The following is a 17,987-nucleotide window of genomic DNA, read 5'->3' on the forward strand; positions in this document are numbered from 1 at the left end:
TTTGATCTCAATGGAAGGAGAGAGAGAACTGGGAGTTGAAACAAAAGAAATGGAAACCCTATAGAAGTTTCTGTAAGGGGGTAGAGTTATGTCAGGTTTGAGGTGTTTTTGAGCTGGACACCAAGCCAGTGAAACCTTTGAGTAAGGAACCTGAGTACGGAACCTTGAGGAAGGTTAATTCTGAACTGGACTAGTAAAGTCTTGAGGTTCATAGTTGATCAGGTGCTAAAAAAATTGCTCAAAATTCAAATTTGTCAGGTCGGTGTGGAACCTGAACAACCACGTAGTTCTTATCATCCTGAATCTGGTGCAACTTGATTCGCATGAAACATAATCTGTACGCTCCAAGAAACACGTTTTTTTTCATTTTCCTAAACACATGAATTTTTGCAAAAAAAAAATGACAGTGCAATCAACATTTCATACTACTAATGTGGTGTTGACTAGGCATGCCTATGTGGCAGGGTGATTTGGCATTGACTGTTTCCTCCAGCGAATTAGGTGGTGCCAAGTGGTAAGATTTCAATGGCGTTGACGTGACAGTTGGTGGCCAACCAGAGGCTGCGACGTGGCACAGTCAGGGGCTGCCATGTGGCAGCCCTAGGGCCACCACAATTTGTTAAGGGTCAAATGGATTAGGCGGGGGTCGAACACCAGACCTATGTCCAACAAACAATTCCATCTACCATCGCGCCACCATGTGTCTTATTATATTATGGCACACGGCAGATATTTAAACATTAACGTAAAGCAATTTCGGGAAAGGGGCCATCCATGGGGGCCATCCCCTGCGCGCATGCAACCCAAAAAAGCCACGAGCAAAGCAGAGTGGGGGCCTCACTGGTGGGGCCGGGTCATTGGCCTTAGCCCCAGGCATGTGGCCCCCCACATGGCTTGATTTTAGGAAATAAGGCCTTATAAGGCTTTTAAGTGCCCCGACAAATCTGTCCAGATATTGGGTAATTTGGTTCTCGGTTAATGGAATTAAAGGTGAAATTGTGGTGTGGTGCTGGATTTTGGGGAATTTGTAGAGTGAATAATGCAAGAGCTAGGGGAAGTCATAACTTCTTCAGTTTTTAACCAATTCAGGAGCAAGAAGAGGCTAGACAGGAATTTTTGGACATTCTGGAGTCATTGGAGTAGGTCTCAGAGCTATTTGAGTATTATAAAGTGATGTATTCATACTTTTGAGCATAATAGAGAGGGCCAAACCATTGGACGCTGGACCAAGGAGACGTAGCCCAGGAGGAGTGAACTTCTTCATCATGTGTTGTTGTGTTACTGTTTATGGTGATGTTTATGTCTGATATATGTTGTTGTTCATTCATTTTTTTATGTTAATTTGTACATGAAATTTACATAAAGACATTCAAAAGCTCATAATAAAACTTGCAATTAACCTCATGAATCCTTAAGCATTTTACATATGTCGAAGAGGAATTTGCCACAACAAAACTAATTTTCCCATTCAGATCAAGTTTGGTATTAGAGATCTTGGTTTTCTTTGTGCAACGAGAATTTAATTGTTTGCAACTGAATGCGATGCTTACAAGGTTGAAGCTCAAGAGAGGAGAAGGAATTCTGGTTGAAGGTCCTGAAGTTGGGACAAAGATAAGGAGAGAAAGTTTTCCACGATCTCCACCACCAATTCTACCTCAAATTGCAGTTGAAGCTTCAGCAAGCATGTCACATGAAGGAGAGCTTGCAAATTTGTCAAAGGATGAGAAGGTTTTTAGGAATGATTTCTTTGACATGCAAGAGATGGTGAAAGTCCTTTATGAAGAGAGGAATACAAGACTGCAGGGTGAAAGCTCCAAGCCTCCAAAAGGAGAATGTTCTTTAGGAGGAGGAGGTAATGGAAATGGAGGTAAACCTCCACCATCTCCACCATCATCTTCATCTTCATATTCACAAGAATCTTCATCCTCTTCCACTGATACAATCATGACTCATACTCATCAACATACCTCAAAAGGAATTGGTAAAACATCTCTGTTAAAACTTGATATTAAATTTGAGCTGCCTATGTATAATGGTGAAGTGAATGCAGAGAAACTTGACAATTGGGTTTGTTATTTGAGGTCTATTACAGAATTCAAAACCTTCAATGTGATGGCACAAAGACTTAGCTGCCTTCCTTAAGATTGGAGGGTGTAGCACTAGTATGGTGGGAACCCAAGACACAGGAAGAGATAAAAAAACATGGTAAGATATCAATTTTTTGATCTGATTTCATTGCTGCAATTAAAATACAATTTTACCCTCTAGCATATATGCATAAATCCATCTTGAATTGGCAGAACTTTAGACAACTTAAAGGTCAAAATGTGCAAGATTACACCCAAGAATTTAGAAGAAGGTCTCTAATGTTAGGTGTAGATTTGCAATCAAAAGACACGTTGTTTAAGTATATAGGGGGTTTACACAGCTACCTAAGGCATATTATCCTTATGTTTAATCCCACTACTCTAGATGAGGTTTGTGTGCAAGCCACTCATCTTGAGGCAAGAGGTAAAAATATCCCAGAAGAGGGTAGAAAAAATCCATTTAAGGGTAAAGAAAAAGAAAAGGGTTTCAAAGGGAAAGGAAAGAAAAATGCATCCATTAAAAAGGAAGGAGAGAAAACAATATGTAAACATTGTTCCAAAGAGGGTCACGATGAAGACCATTGTTGGAAGCTTCATCTAGAGATGAGGCCTAAGAAACTCAACAACAAAGGAAAAGAAAAGATAGTTACAATCATTCAAGAGGATTTGGGATCTGATTTGGGTGATGAAACTAAAATTATAGCCATGGGTATAAAAGGAAAAGAATCCATTGCTAGCACTAGTACATCAAATTGTCACACTAGCACTCCAAATGAAGAAACAAGGATTGAATTATTTCATGTGAGGGTTATTGCAAAACATACAAAAATCAACACACTATTTGATAGTGGGTCTCAAGCCAACTTGATATCTAAAGACTTAGTCAAGAAACTTAATCTTGAAACCATTCCACATCCCAAGCCATATCCATTGGGTTGGATATGCAAGGACACAAACTTACAGGTTACAAGGAAATGTATTCTTCGGTTTGCAATCACAACAAACTTCATTGACGAAGTTGAATTAGATGTTGTACCACTTGATATTTCAGGAATTGTTTTGGGTAGTCCTTACCTCTATGATAGAAAAGAAATATTCTATCGCCATGAAAACAAGTACCACTTGTTCAAATATGGTGTGGATTATATTGTGAGAGCTCATCGCAAGAAACTAAATCTTTCATTAGTTAATGCAGGAAAAATGAAAAGACTAGTGAATTCAAGCAAGAATTCAGTGCTTCTTGTGATCAAACCAAATAATGATGTTGATTATGAAGCATTTGAAGGTTGTGATACAAAATTGAAATATGATTGTGTTGATGTAGTTAACCAATATGATGAGATGTTTTAGGAACCAAAGGGATTGTCTCCCAAGAGGGGATCCAGCATGAAATACCATTGCAACAATATTGTCATCTTTCTAACATTGGCATGTACAGGATGTCAATAATGGAAAATGCAGAAATAGAAAGGCAAACCCAAGAGTTGTTGAGAAAAGGGATCACCCGACTAACTCCTTCGCCATATAGGTCACCTATTATTTTGGTGCCCAAGAAGAATGGAAATCATGTCACTAAGTGGAACTTAAGGAGTGGATATCATCAAAGTAGAAGTGTTGAAGTGTTGATTTGGGGTAGCATTGGATGTGCTCTAGCAATGAAAATTGGTGGAGAGGCTAAAGCACATGAGATCTCCAAGCCCCATAAATGGTTTGGGCATATTCTAACCAATTTGGGAGATATTAAAACAATTAATATATTTAATGGAGTTCCTAAGTCTAATCTTAGGAAAAATAAAGTATTAATGGGTATTAATATAAAAATGGGTTAGAAGGCTCCAAAAGTCGTGGATCAAGCCAAATCTAATCTTAGTCGTTGATTAGAGATTTAATCTTAGTCGTTGAAGGACCAACGAGAAAAGCATAAGAAGAGGCTTGAGTGTCAGTTGGAGAACACACTGAGGGAGACCAATCAATTCGATTTTTGGAGTGAGGTTAGTTGAGAAATTCGAACTAGTCGTCTGGAGAGGAGCAAGAGGCAGCGTGTACAGAACATAAAGTCGAGAACAACACCAGAAGACTAGCGCAGAGGTTGGAGAGGTAGACGCAAAGGCAGCAGACTGCACAGTCACTAGAGGACCTGCGTGGGTGACACAGAGAGGCCCAGTGGTAACGCAGAGAGGCAGGAGCTGACACAAAGGGCTTGGGAGCTGCCCAGAGGCCAACAAGCCTGACGTTGAGATTGAGAGAAGTGCTGGAGATGTTTTCTTTGTTGGGTAAGCTGGTTTGGCACCCATATGTACTGAAGAATTGTTGAATAATAAAATCCTCCTCTACTGCACTGGTTTTCCCACATTGGGTTTTTCCAGGGAAAATTGTCCAAAACATCTGTGTTGATGTGTTAATGTGTTGATTCTTGTGCATGAGTTTGTTTCTGTATTATGGTGTGATATCTACAACAAAATTTATTTTAATGTTTACTGAAGGGTTTTCATAAATAACTTATTGAGAAATAAGTAGGTAAAATAAATGAGTTGTTGCAGTGACAAAATTTTCACATGAAGGAGACACATGGAAGATGACATTCAAAACAAAGCAAGGTTTATTTGAATGGCTAGTTATGCTTTTTGGTCTTAGCCATGCTCCTACTACTTTCGTGTATATGATGAATGATGTATTGGATCCATTTCTAGATAAGATAATCTATTTAGATGAAATCTTAGTTTTCATAAAATATCTTGATGAACATGTCATGCATGTGAGAAAAGTACTTGATGTCTTGAAGAAAGAACAGTTGTTTTTTAAGATGTCATAGTGTGAATTCGGTAAAACTTCTTTGGTGTGATTGATGCATATTGTTGGAGGAAGTGAGTTGAAGATAGACCCCTCCAAGGTTGATGTCATGATGAATTGGCCAACGCCCAAGACAGTCACTGGAGTAGGAATTTTTTTGGGAGTAGCCCAATATTGGAGAAAGTTTATTGCTAAATTTTCTTCTATCACAACTCATTTGCATGCATTGACTAGTGTGGAAAAGGTCTTCCAGTGGGGAGGAAAGAAACAAAAGGCATTTGATGTATTGAAAGAAAATATCGGTTCAACTTATGTACTTGCAAACGACTCTGCCATGGGCACAGTCCTCATGCAATATGGTAAGGCCATTTCATGTCATTCAGAAATTTTCAATGGTGCAATGACAAAGTTGTAGCAATCAAGGCACTTTCAACGAATGGGATCCTTACAACAATTCCACTTGGTCAGCAGGTATAAGAAAGGTATATACAAAAAGGTTGATGATATGATTTTTAGGCCTATTGTTAGTGCAACTACTTTACTCAAGCATAATTTTGTTTTGCATGAAAGTTATGTTCAGCAATATGCATACTTTCAAAATGTACATTTAAGCTTGAGTCAAGAGAACCAAGTAGGGGAATTTGATTACCATTTGCGTCATAATTTTTTGCACCATCTTGTTAAGAAGGATGTTGTTATTCGTAGTGACATGGAAAAACCAAGAAGTTCATTGAACGATTCCAAATGGTACCTCAAACAGTTCAAGATCAACTAAAAAAGATCCAAGGCAAGTACAAAGCAAGCCACGAAAATCGTCATGTAGATCACAAGTTCCAAGCCGGTGAGGAAGTTTGGCTTCACATTAGAAAATAGAAGCTCCAAGGAGAAGGTAAAAAGCTAAAACCAATTCGATATGGCCCATTCAAAATTATAGAAAAGATTGGTGACAATGCATTCAGGTTGAATTTGCCTTCATATATGGAAATTTATGTTGTTGTTGACGTTGAGAACTTAAGGTTGTATGAGCCTTCTTTGATTGAAGATCAAGGAGAGAATGTTCAAATTATTTCCATTAAGGATTTTTCTTCTAAATGCCTTAAAGAACTACAACAAGACATCATTCTTGACAGGTGAACAAGGTCTTCAAAACGAGGGAGTGTGGACTACCTTTGAGTGGGGCTCAAAGGAAAAAATCCTTCTAAGGCCAAATGGATCAAGATTGGAAAGGTGAGGGAATTGTACCCTCACACATCGAATAACTGAAAGTGATCTTTTGGGGTCCAAAATCTTCTAGTGGGAAGGAATGATCAGGTGCTCAAAAAGTTGATGATAATTCAGAGTTATCAGATTGGTGTGGAACCTGAATGACCGCGCAGTGCTCATCATCCTGAATCCGTCGCAACTCGTTTCATGCAAAATAGACTCTGTATGCTCCCAGAAACATGTTATGTTTATTTTCCTACACAGACGAATTTTTGCAAAAAACAAATATGATAGTCCATTCAACAGTTCGTACTGCTGACATGGCACTGAATGGGCATGCCTACGTGGCAGGGTGATTGTGCATTGATTGTTTTCCTCCTACGAATTAGGTGGTACCAAGTGGCACGATTTCAATGGCGTTGGTGTGGCATGATATGGTTGGTTGGTTGGTGGCAAACCACAAGCTGCCATGTGGCAGTCCAAGGGCCATGAAAATTTGTTAAGGGCTGAATGGACCAAGCAGGGGTCAAACACCAAACATCTGTCCAACAAACAATGTCATCTACCGTTGCGCCACCATGTGTCTTATTATACTATGGAATGCAACATATATTTAAACATTAATGTAAATCAATTTCAGGAAAGGGGCTAGCTCCTGGGCGCACACAACCCAACAAAACCAAGGGCAAAGTGAAGTGGGGGCTCGACCAATGGGGGTGGGCCGTTGGCCTTAGCCCCAGGCACGTGGTCCCCCCATGTGGCCTAATTTTCAGAAATAAGGCCATAGAGGGATTTTAAGCACCCCAAATATTGGGCAATTTGGCACTCGGTTAGCGAAATTGTAGGCAGGTGCTAGATTTTGGGGAATTTGTAGAGCGAATAGTGCAAGAGCTAGGGAAAGCCATAACTTCTTCATCCTTTTGCCAATTCATGAGCAGGAAGAGGCTAGAATGGCATTGTTTGACATTCTGAAGCCATTGGAGCAGGTTTCAGAGTTGTTTGAGTATTGTTAACTAATCTATTCACACTTTTGAGAGTAATAGAGAGGGCCAAGCCATTGAAAGCTGGACCAAGGAGACGTATCTCGGGAGGGGTGAACTCCTTCATCATCTAATGTTGTGTTACTGTTTATGGTGACGTTTATGTTTGATATATGTTTTTGTTCATTCATTTGTTTATGTTAATTTGTACATGAAATTTACATAAAAACATTCAAAAACTCATGATAAAAGTTTCAATTAACCTCATGAATCCTTAAGAACTTTTACATATTCTGAAGAGGAATTTAGCACAACAAAACTAGTTTTCCCATTCAGATCAAGAATGGACCAACTCAGTGGTTAGATTCTGTATCTGTGTCGAGAAAGGAAGCTCGGGTCTAAAAATGACCTCATTTCCAGACTTGTGGTTGGGAGGCTTGGTCTTCATTTATAGCTAAGTAATGAACTTTGTGCAATAGTATTATGTTCTGTTTATTTCTATTCTTGAAAATTACAGACTAGGTAGCAGTAAAGAGGCGTTCATTTATTATTATAGGTCATGCTAGATCATGCTAAGAATGTTACTTTCTAATTACTTTTATTATTGGATTATGAGTTATGTAGAAGCTATGTAACACCCCCAAACTACATGGTTGAGTTATTTTTACTGTTTTACTATTTTATTTTTACAATGTTGTGTTCCGAAAGAAAACTTGGAGACTCATGGTTGACATAGCTAAAGTAATTTTGATAAATAATGCTTGACATAAATAAAATTAATTTCAAGAAAAGAAATAATAAAATTAATTTGAAGAACAAAAATTATCTAAACAAAACCTCATGAGAGAGTTATGGATAGAAGTAATTTTCATAAATAATGCTCGACAGAAATAAAATTAATTTCAAGAAAAGAAATTAGCTAAAGAAAACCTCATGAAACAGTGATGGATAGTTACACATTAGTTTCTTTCAAAAAAGAGGATTCGAGGAAGGCAAGGTGGATGGAGAATCAAGGAAGAAAAGGGAACTGATTGAGATCCTTGAGGGAATCAAGGATGCGGAAGGACACTATTGAATAACTCAGGAACTTCTTGAGTTGGCTGACATAAACCAGTGGAAGTCCTGGAGACATCCCGAAAAGGGTGAAACTCGGAACTAGACTAACAGTCTTGATGTTCAGAGTGACTCAAATTGTTTTGTGCTATTATTGTCTCGAGGGGAAGAGATCGGCAGAGAGGTTGGACATCATAGCTAGACTCACGTTTGGGTGGTGAGATCTTCTGAAAAAGATTAAGCTATCTAAAGAAAAAGATAATAAGTACTTAAATACACCTTGGTATGGTATTGCTTAAATAAATCTGCTTAGTCTGTGAATATTGTTTAAGGAACAATATTACAAATTCAATTAGAGATTTTTGTTATCTTTGAATATTGTTGTGATGAACAATCCTATGAATTTAATCAGGGATTTTGGTCTATCTTTGAATAGAACTATAATAGATTATGAGGATGCCTTTGAGGGAAAGTACTAAAACCGCTCAAAAATACAATGTACATGAAAACGACGAAGGTCCTATCGAGGTAACCTCCAGTAACCAATTCTAGAGGTCTGGCCATACAGGCCAAATAGATATAACTAAGCTAGCCACATGACTGGTTCACTGAGAAATGATATAACAAATGACTACATGAAAATGTGAATTAAACTATAGAAATCACCAAGATAGATAACAACAACAAATTGAAATTGTTTATAAACTGAGGGACACCCCTTTTCAGGCCTTACTTATGATGACCAATGGTAAATCAGGAAAAAAAAAAATTGCAATAGGAAAAAATATATATGCAAGAATTCGAAACTAAAGAACGAGCTAACCGACACCAGCAAAGGAAAAATCTTGCTCAGACGTCAATACAGTTACAATAGAGCAGGGCACAAAACCCTTACTATCATTCTTTTAAAATAAAACGCAATGGAACTGTACAAGAATTTTTTTTACTGAAATTAACTTTAACCGCATTCAAAACTGTTCAGGGTAGTCTTCAAGTCATACAAACGACTTATAAACTTTGAACAGTGAATTAATGAAGAATCCTGAGGTCTTATCACGACTTAGATAATTACAATAGTGTAATACGAAAGAAATTCACATTCTGATTACAAACTCCACAGAAGAGTTTATACTATCCATAGCAAGACAAAACCCTCAAACCCTGACCGGCCATTTGGACGGTATCACGAGGGTTTCATCCGATTGAAATAACCTAACCACGGCTATGAGGAATGGCACAAATAATACCACAGTGCTGCATGGAGAACAGTGAACTGCAACTGGAGGAACATAGCCCTAATGAGAGGCAAGGAACCAATCTGGAAAAAGGGACTGGGTGTTAGAAATAGCTACTCACAACCCAAATGCATACCGGCAGGGTGAGGAATCGTGAGGAACTTTTACCTGTGTATCACGCAAACCAGAAAACGAAACAGTTAATGAAATATGTCAAAGTAAAATGAAAAGTAGAATAAACGAACAACAAAAAATCAACCTACAACCTGGGACGATACCTTGAAAACTCGGTGCCTTGAGAAATGCGGTGGCGTCCATAGCTGCTTCGAAGGCATGAGTAGAGTTGTTAATTCAAACCCTTGGTTGCAAAATAATATTCCTAGGTTGAGGGGATAGAATTTGAAGAGATATTGTCCTCAATTAATAAGTTAACGTCTATTAGATTCCTACTATCTATATTAGCGACTTTTTAGTTAATTATTGAATAAATGGATATGAAAAAAACATCCCTACATGGTGACTTAAAAGAGGAGATCTATATAACATAGCGAGAGCACTTAGTTGAAAAAGGTGGACATTCATTAGTTTGCAAGTTAAATAGGTCATTATATGGTCTCAAACAATCTACTATAATATGATACCAAAATTTTGATTTTTTTTCTACTATAATATGATATCAAAATTTTGAATCTTTTTCCTTCAGATTAGGGTTTTTAAGATCTAAATCATATGTGCATGCATTAGAAACAAGATCGTGGGCGCTTCCTTGTTATCACTATATATGTAGATGATATATTATTATTTGGTAATATTAATGATATGATTTTTTATTTGAAGTCTTAGTCACAATTTGATATTAAGGATTTAAGGGCTGTTAGCAAATATATCTTAGGAATGGATATTGGGAGGGATAAAGTGAATATAAGGCTTTGGTTGAGGTAGAGTAAGTGTGTAAATTTTGTATTATAATGTTTTTATATGGTAGATTATAGACCATTGAGTGTTTCGATTTTTTTGTAAGAATTAAAACTTCAGTTGAGAAATGTCTTACATCACCTCTAAAATTACAGTGTATGACCTAGATCACTAAGTTCAAAAAAATTAGCAAATTTCATTGATAAAATTTAAAATTTGGTAGATTTGATATGCACCCTAACAAATTTGATAAAAGGGGACTTGTTATTCGCCTTTAAACCTAGCCACCCTTTCATGATTAATCTTAAGTGTTTTTAAATGACATTTACACATGCAGTGGTGGAATGTGCTCTTTGTCTTCACATGCAACCAATTCTCTTGTATGCATGTCACCTATTTATCATGCATGAATTATGTCTCTTGTATTGCGTTTATCATCATCTATTACCATAATTATGTTTCAAGAGACCCACACTCAATGGATATATATGGTTATGTGGACTCTGATTGGGAAAAGGATGTAGATAGAATGATAATTACGAGAAAATTCATGTTACAATTATTTGGTGAAGTGGTCATTCTAATGAGCATGCAACAAGCTATGGTCACTTTGTCCAAGGAGAGGCATAGTATATGGTAGCTAATGATACATGTAAGGAGGCCATTTGGTTTATGGAACTATGTTAAAAGGTAATGCTAAGTGAAAAACTATTACAATTAAATGTGATAGTAATGGTGCCTTTTGTATAGCTAAAAGCCCAACCCTTCTTGCAAATACAAAGTATATAAATATTTAGTACCATTTGATTACATACATGGTAGGGAGTGAGCCCACTGGGTGTATAATAGACAATGATAGAGTGTTTTTTAAGGCACTCTGTGGTGAAAAGACCACCAGTTAGAAACGTTGTGGGTGAAAATCCTACCATGCTAAGGGATGGTGTTGGCTAGGCTAGGTGTAATCATCAAGTAATTTTGACGGCTCAGATGCCCTTGGGTTGCAACTACTCAAGCCACAAGTTAAGCGTGCTAGTCATCTCAAGGCTCACATTACCTAACAAAAAAAAAAGACATGGTAGAGAGTGGAAAGGTGATCCTATAGAAAGTTGACACCTTGTAGAAAGTTGCAAAGGACTAGATGAAATGAGTGAGCATGGGTAAATTTTAGTGTTGTGAGTTTATGGGCCTTGGCAATTAGGCTATAACTTGATGCATTCTCGTTTTTTTTCTTGTAGGGTATATGACAACTAAAAGAATGTCAGAATAGGTGTATCATACACCTTGTAGTGTTGTAGTGGAGTACAAAATAAATTCCAGATATAAATAAACAATAATGTAATAATTAATGAGTAATAATGTCACATAATAACTAATGAGTAATGGAGGGGAATCAATATAAAGTAAAATCAATGAATAACATGTTGGTAGTTCCAACATGTAAAAATGGAAAATCATAAGTAATATATGGATTTATTGTGTCTATTTATGTCATATGCTTCCTTAGAGACTTCTTCTTGACTTCTTACAAAATATAATCATAAGTAATTTATGGCTTTATTGTGTCTATTTATGTCATGTGCTTCCTTAGATACTTCTTCTTGACTTCTTATAAAATATGAAGTTTTGTAGTGTCCCATGAAGTAGACACTATTTGATGGGTATAGAGCTTAACATTTTGGCCATATTCTAAATCTTTTGCATTTGGTTCTTTGTGAGCATATTTCTAGGTCACTTTTACTCTAAATTTGAAGAGATTTATTGGAATTACAAGTTTGAGTTGTGAAATTTACATATTTTGAGTGCTCCAAGGGGTTTTATTTATGCATTCAAAACAAATTTACATTTTAAATAATTCTCACCAAAAAACCTATTTCCTTATTCCAAGGAAAAAAGGCCAAAACATAGAAAAGTTAACTTCAAATCAAAGGAAACCATTTCAAACTAAAATTTTAATTTGGCCACATGTTATGAAATTAAAATATATATTAACCTAGCAATGTAAGTTGCATGGTTGATGAATGCTCATAAGTTTAAGACACTTATGCAACAATGAAAAACAATAGTGGCAACAAAGTTGGTAAGGATCCAACTGTTAGAGTTGGAAGATTGTTTCTTGCTCAAAAGACTTGTAATAACATAAATAATCACAAATATCCATTTATAAAATTCAAGTAGCATAATAAATTTAATGACAATTTTTGGTTAAATAGTAATAAAAAAATATTTTTTTTATTAAATCTTAACTAGTCTAACCATATCAATTAAATTGTTGGTTTATAAACCACTATAAACTCAAAATGCGAATTTAAGAAAGAAAAATAATTATAATAATATGTTTGACTTAAAATTAAAAATTAATTACCTGACTAAAAATCTTTTAATCATATAAATAATCACAAATTCTCATTTATACAATACAATCAATCTATCAAAACTTTTGAACATTACCTCTAACAAATAAAAATTTGTAAACCAACTAAACATTTGTAAACCAACCATTGCCGACCATAGTAGAGATATATGCCTAAAACTATGTATTAACCCATGACCAAATTTGAGGGCGGCCATGGGTGGCAGTGTTGGCATCGAGCAGGATTGTCCATGGATTCTGTCGTGGTGCATTGAATGTAATTGTTAAACTTTAAATCTATTATACGTCTCCACATCTTAATACTTCCCATTTAATGCATCACTGCCAAATTTATATACGTTTCGAAATTCTAACCCTGACATCTTTAAATCTGTGAAGAGTAGGGGAGGGTCGCCAATACATGTGCACCCTCCCCGCCACGTCAGTTTACCACGCGTCAACCCACATGGCTCCGGTACGACACCTGTCCACCGTGGAGCTGGCCGTGTGGGCTATCACCTCGCGTCTTAAAACACCTCCTTCGCGCCATTTACTAGGTTGGTCTGGGCTCATTTCTGCGATGTTCCATTTTCCCTTTGTCTTTCTGCTCGGGGCCGGTTGTTGGGCGAAGCCCCCCGCCGAAGATGGCGCGGGACAGCCCTATAACTTGCGCGCATGGTGGTTAGAACGTGTGTTGGGGGAATGCTGTGTTCGGTCGACAGGGTTTGTATTGTTGCGCGCAGAGTCGTTTATTCATGTGCTGGTGCGAAGGTTTGATGGAGTTTCTGGGTTTCTGGCTGCGACAGCGGTTCTGATTTTCTTGTGCTTTTCCGCCTGGATTTCTTGGTCGTTCTGGAATGCAAGTTGTTTAACATGGAATGCCGGTTGTTTAGCATTTCTCTGGTGGTGGTCTTATTCGGCGATTTTGTTGTTTGGGGAGGAGTCGGTCGCCATTCTACTGAGCTTGAGGTAACATAGGATTTTTCTGTTTTGCTCTGCTGTTTTTGTTGTTTTTCTGATCTCTAATGGCTTCTAATGGCTTTTTTCTTCCTGTTGCAGGTGTTGCAGGTGTGGAAAAGGACGTTGCAGGTGTGGAGAAGGTCTGGCGAGCTGTGGGGAAGGTGGGGGAGGTCGGCGACCATCCATGGCCTGTAACCGGTAGGATTTTTAATCCTACTCGCTTTACTCTGTGTTTTTCAACACAAGCATCTCTAACAGGATATTTTGTGAACTTTCTATGGCATTTTATGGCAGTATTTTGAGCATTTTTTTGAGGGTTTAGGGTTTTAGGCATTCTATGGCATTTTTGCTGTTTTAGGGTTTAGGGTTTTAGGCTTTCTATGGCATTCTGTTTTTGTTGTTTTGCTGTTTTAGCCTGTTTTAGCCCTCAAAATGCTCTGTAGCTGCTCTCCCCTGACTTGCATAGCCGGCCCCGAGCAGAAAGATAAAGGGAAAATGGAACATCGCAGAAATGAGCCCAGACCAACTTTCGAAACTCTCTGTAGCTGCTCTCAATTGCCTTGTTACTGTGTTTGCTTTATAGATAAAAACGCTGCATTTTTATTGTCCCTGCTATTGTATCTTTTTCATTTGGCATATGAGGGTTTCTCTTTTCTTTCATAGAGTTCTGAGTGCTCTGCTTCGTGCTATTGTTTGTTTTATATTCGACTGCTCGGAGGGGAAGGCTCTTCTAAAGCCTCACTAAACCCTTACGAAGCTTCTTCGCAGACTTGCTACTCAGGTTGCTCTCTGGGCTACAGTGTTGTAGTTATGTATTTCTAGCCAAGAGCCTGGTAATTTCCTTGTTGGTAAATTATTGGTATTTTTAATCTCCTTTCTGGAAGTGAGACTTGTCAAGCGGCCTCGGCCCTTGTAGACATTCTGTATAAGTTATATGTTTTTTTCTAAAGGACTTTGTATGGAAGCCGTGGACATTTTACGGCCTTAATCACAGTTATACTGTTAATTTATTTATGGTTTCTTGAAATAATAACTGTTATCTTGTTTCCTTCTACGAAAGTCTTATTCCAAATTTTACACATAGGTTGCATTTCTCTATTATTTAAATTGACTTGTAAGCATTTCTCTGGATACTGTTTGAACACTGTTATTCTTGATTTACTCAGTGTAGAATATTATGATTTCCTTCTGCTGTAAAACCTTGCGTACTGATAAGTTTTTGAGATCGTTTCCACTTGTGACGATGCATCTCTGTTTGAAGGTTATTTTGTTTTTACAGTTGATGAGTTTATAAGTTAAGAAATGGGTAGGGTTTACTGTTATATGAACAGAGCTTCTACTCTTTTATTTCCTCTTAATATCGCTCAGCTTTTACTAGCAAACTTTATAGGATTAAATCCTTGTCAGGGTTTTGTTAGAGTTTTGTCAGGGTTTTGTTAGAGTTTTTTCAGGGTTTTGTTAGAGTTTCCTTGTCAGGGTTTTGTTAGAGTTGAAATGCCCGATAATGCATGCAGAGAAATTGACCGTTCTTCATGAAGAAATAGGTTCGATATCTGCTTGAGTCGGAGTGTTGGTGTTTTCAACCTGTAACTCCAGTGTCTCTCAGTAGTTATGTCTTCGGTCAGGTCTTGAGTGGGCATATCAATTTGGAACAATTTCTGTTTTTTACACCTATGACCTGGAGCATATTTTTCATCACAATTATAGGAGAGTCCATTTCTTTGGTGGTCTGCCATTTGTGTTGGAGACAACCTTTGTACTTCCAAGGGATGTGTAGGAATTGTGCTAAGTTGGAATATTTGATTCTGCAAACAGATTTCTATGCACTTTTGAAACTTTTCTTCCTAGTTGCTTTGGGAACAGGGATATAAGGAGTGCAGAGCTATCGGGAGAGGAGAATGTGTTGATAATAGTGATATATTTGTAGGGTGCTGGTGTCCATTGTAGCTGTTGAATTGTCTAGATTGTGTACCTCTGAATGTAAATTTCTTGTAATATGTGAAAAGAATATTGAATCAAAACCCTCCTTGACCCGTATATAGCACATGACCTACTGAAATTTTAAATTTATGGAGTCGGTATAATCTCTATTCCAAAAAACATAATTATTGTTGCTTAGTTGCCATGCATTAGATACTGTGAACACTCTTATCAAGAGCCAATTCAATCCCTTTAAGAATGGCATGTGCTTCTGCCTGATTGTTGATCTTTCCTAAGGTTCATTCAAATTTTAAACTTTATTTATCTCCAACGTTGATGACAAGACCCACAATTGCAGTTACCCTGGATTTCCTTTCGGTACACTGATTTCCTTTGAATCTCTCTTATTTTTGCAATGCCTAGTTTTGTGCAGGGAAGTTTAAATTACAGGAAAGCTTAACATGCTGTAGATTTTGAGCTCTGAAGCAATTTTGTGGGATTTTTGTATACCTACTGCTTTGGAATTTCCTTCTTACATGTATTAGAGGCAATTCATAATTTTTCTGTACCGTAATACACTGTTATAGATCAATATTAACTCCAGAACTCATAAGTGTAAAAAGGGATCTAAAGAAACAGAGACATGATTCTCTTGATGCTTAAAAGATCCCATCTTAAGATGGGTCTACGCTGGTTTATATTTTGTAGATTTATAAATTATTGTAATTTTATTTTTATTTAGTTTTTATAATAATTTAGCTATTTTTAATTTTCCATTTTTACTCCAATTCTTTTTTCCCCCTCTAAGAAGGCTGTTGTAACTTTGCGTCAATTATAACAATTCATTAGTTAACCAAACAATTGTCATATGTGAATCACTCATATTGTCAAACAATTGATCTACTCATGAACGAAAATGAAAAAGGTGAATAGGTGCTTAGAAAAGAATTAATGACTAAGCCACAATTCGTCATATAGCTGATTAGGTTACTGTGCACCCAAATTTCTCTATCTTTTGGAAAATTGATGTAACAAGATGGAACAATATGATTCTCATAGTTGTTCATCAACTGATTTGATTAATTTAGATACTTCCATCATTTTTACTGACACATATAAAAACACATGCTCTCTATAAGTTGGGCATACTCCACGGTGGACAGGTGTCATACCGGAGCCATGTGGGTTGACGCGTGGTAAACTGACGTGGCGGGGAGGGCGCACATGTATTGGCGACCCTCCCCTAGGTGATTGATAAAAATCATAACTATGTTCTTTATTGTATTTCTAGTTTCCAGCAATGTAAAGTTCTTATTGATTCTAATTCAATCAATAACATGCTAAGTATAGAGTTCCTTACTACTAGTGCCTCGTACATTAGAAGCGAGCAGGAGGTGTTTCTAATTGTGAGTGTAGACTTATATTCAGTGTTAAGTGATTGTAAACTTGCCCAGCACTGTCATCACATTATAACGGTCCACTTATTGGAGCCATAAGTGAGTTTAGAGCTTTGTACAGTGCACACAGAATAACTTATAGAAATAGTTTTATCATAATTAATATTTTACAGAAAGACATATTCCATTGAAAATTTCTTATCAAAACATAGTTAGGTTGCCACAAGAAATCACTACTAGGTTGTAAGCCAAAATGTTGCTGTGCCAAGAAAAAGATACAATCCATCCAAAATCCACATCATAATGTGGTTAGAACCGAAAACATATGACACCCCTATTCTTTATGGCCCTGAGAATCTTGAGTGCCAAAACTCCCCGAGTTACCTTCTTGAGCCAGGTAGGTTGGCCTACTAGGCTGATTAGGAAATGGTTGATTGTTGACATATGATTGATTCCAATTTGCAGCTTCCAACCATGGAGGTATTGAGTACCCATACCTCACATTTGCACTATTGACCCCTGCATTAAGTGGAGGTGTGTAATGAGCATACAGAGAATTGACACCAGCTCTGGTAGGAACAAGGCAAGTGGGTAAACCCTCGGTTTGATAGTGGGGCACTTGAATGTTTATGAGATCTTGGAATAATGGTGTATTATCTGCAATGGAGTCCAATGAGTTTGAAATAATCCTAGTTTCATCAGCTATTCTTGTATCGTTGATCATCCCTTGTTCCTTTTCAAGCATTTGTTGTGCCTTTCGTTTTTCCTTTTCCTGTCTTGCCATTTGCTTTTGTTGGTCTTTAACTTGCCTTGCTTTATCTCTTTCAATCCTTTCTTCTGCTCGCTGTTGTGCTGCAACAATCCTTGTTGCCTTCTTCTCCTTGACCATATCCTTCTTTTTCTGTTTTAATTCTTGCATTTCAAGTTTCTTTTTTTCTGACTCAACTAACAGGTTTATATAGTCCTCTGAGGTGAGTAGCTGTGAGCTTCGGCCCAGACGAAGACTACCCGGTGCACCTTGCGTTTTTCTCATTGATACTCTCTCTACTGTTAGCTTTAGGAACCGTCCAAGTGTCTTCTCCACCCCTTCCACCTGC

Source organism: Pinus tabuliformis, chromosome 2_1 (assembly GCF_031772625.1).
Source record: "Pinus tabuliformis cultivar Carrire ecotype Pingquan chromosome 2_1, CPIR1, whole genome shotgun sequence".
Lineage (NCBI taxonomy): Eukaryota > Viridiplantae > Streptophyta > Pinopsida > Pinales > Pinaceae > Pinus > Pinus tabuliformis.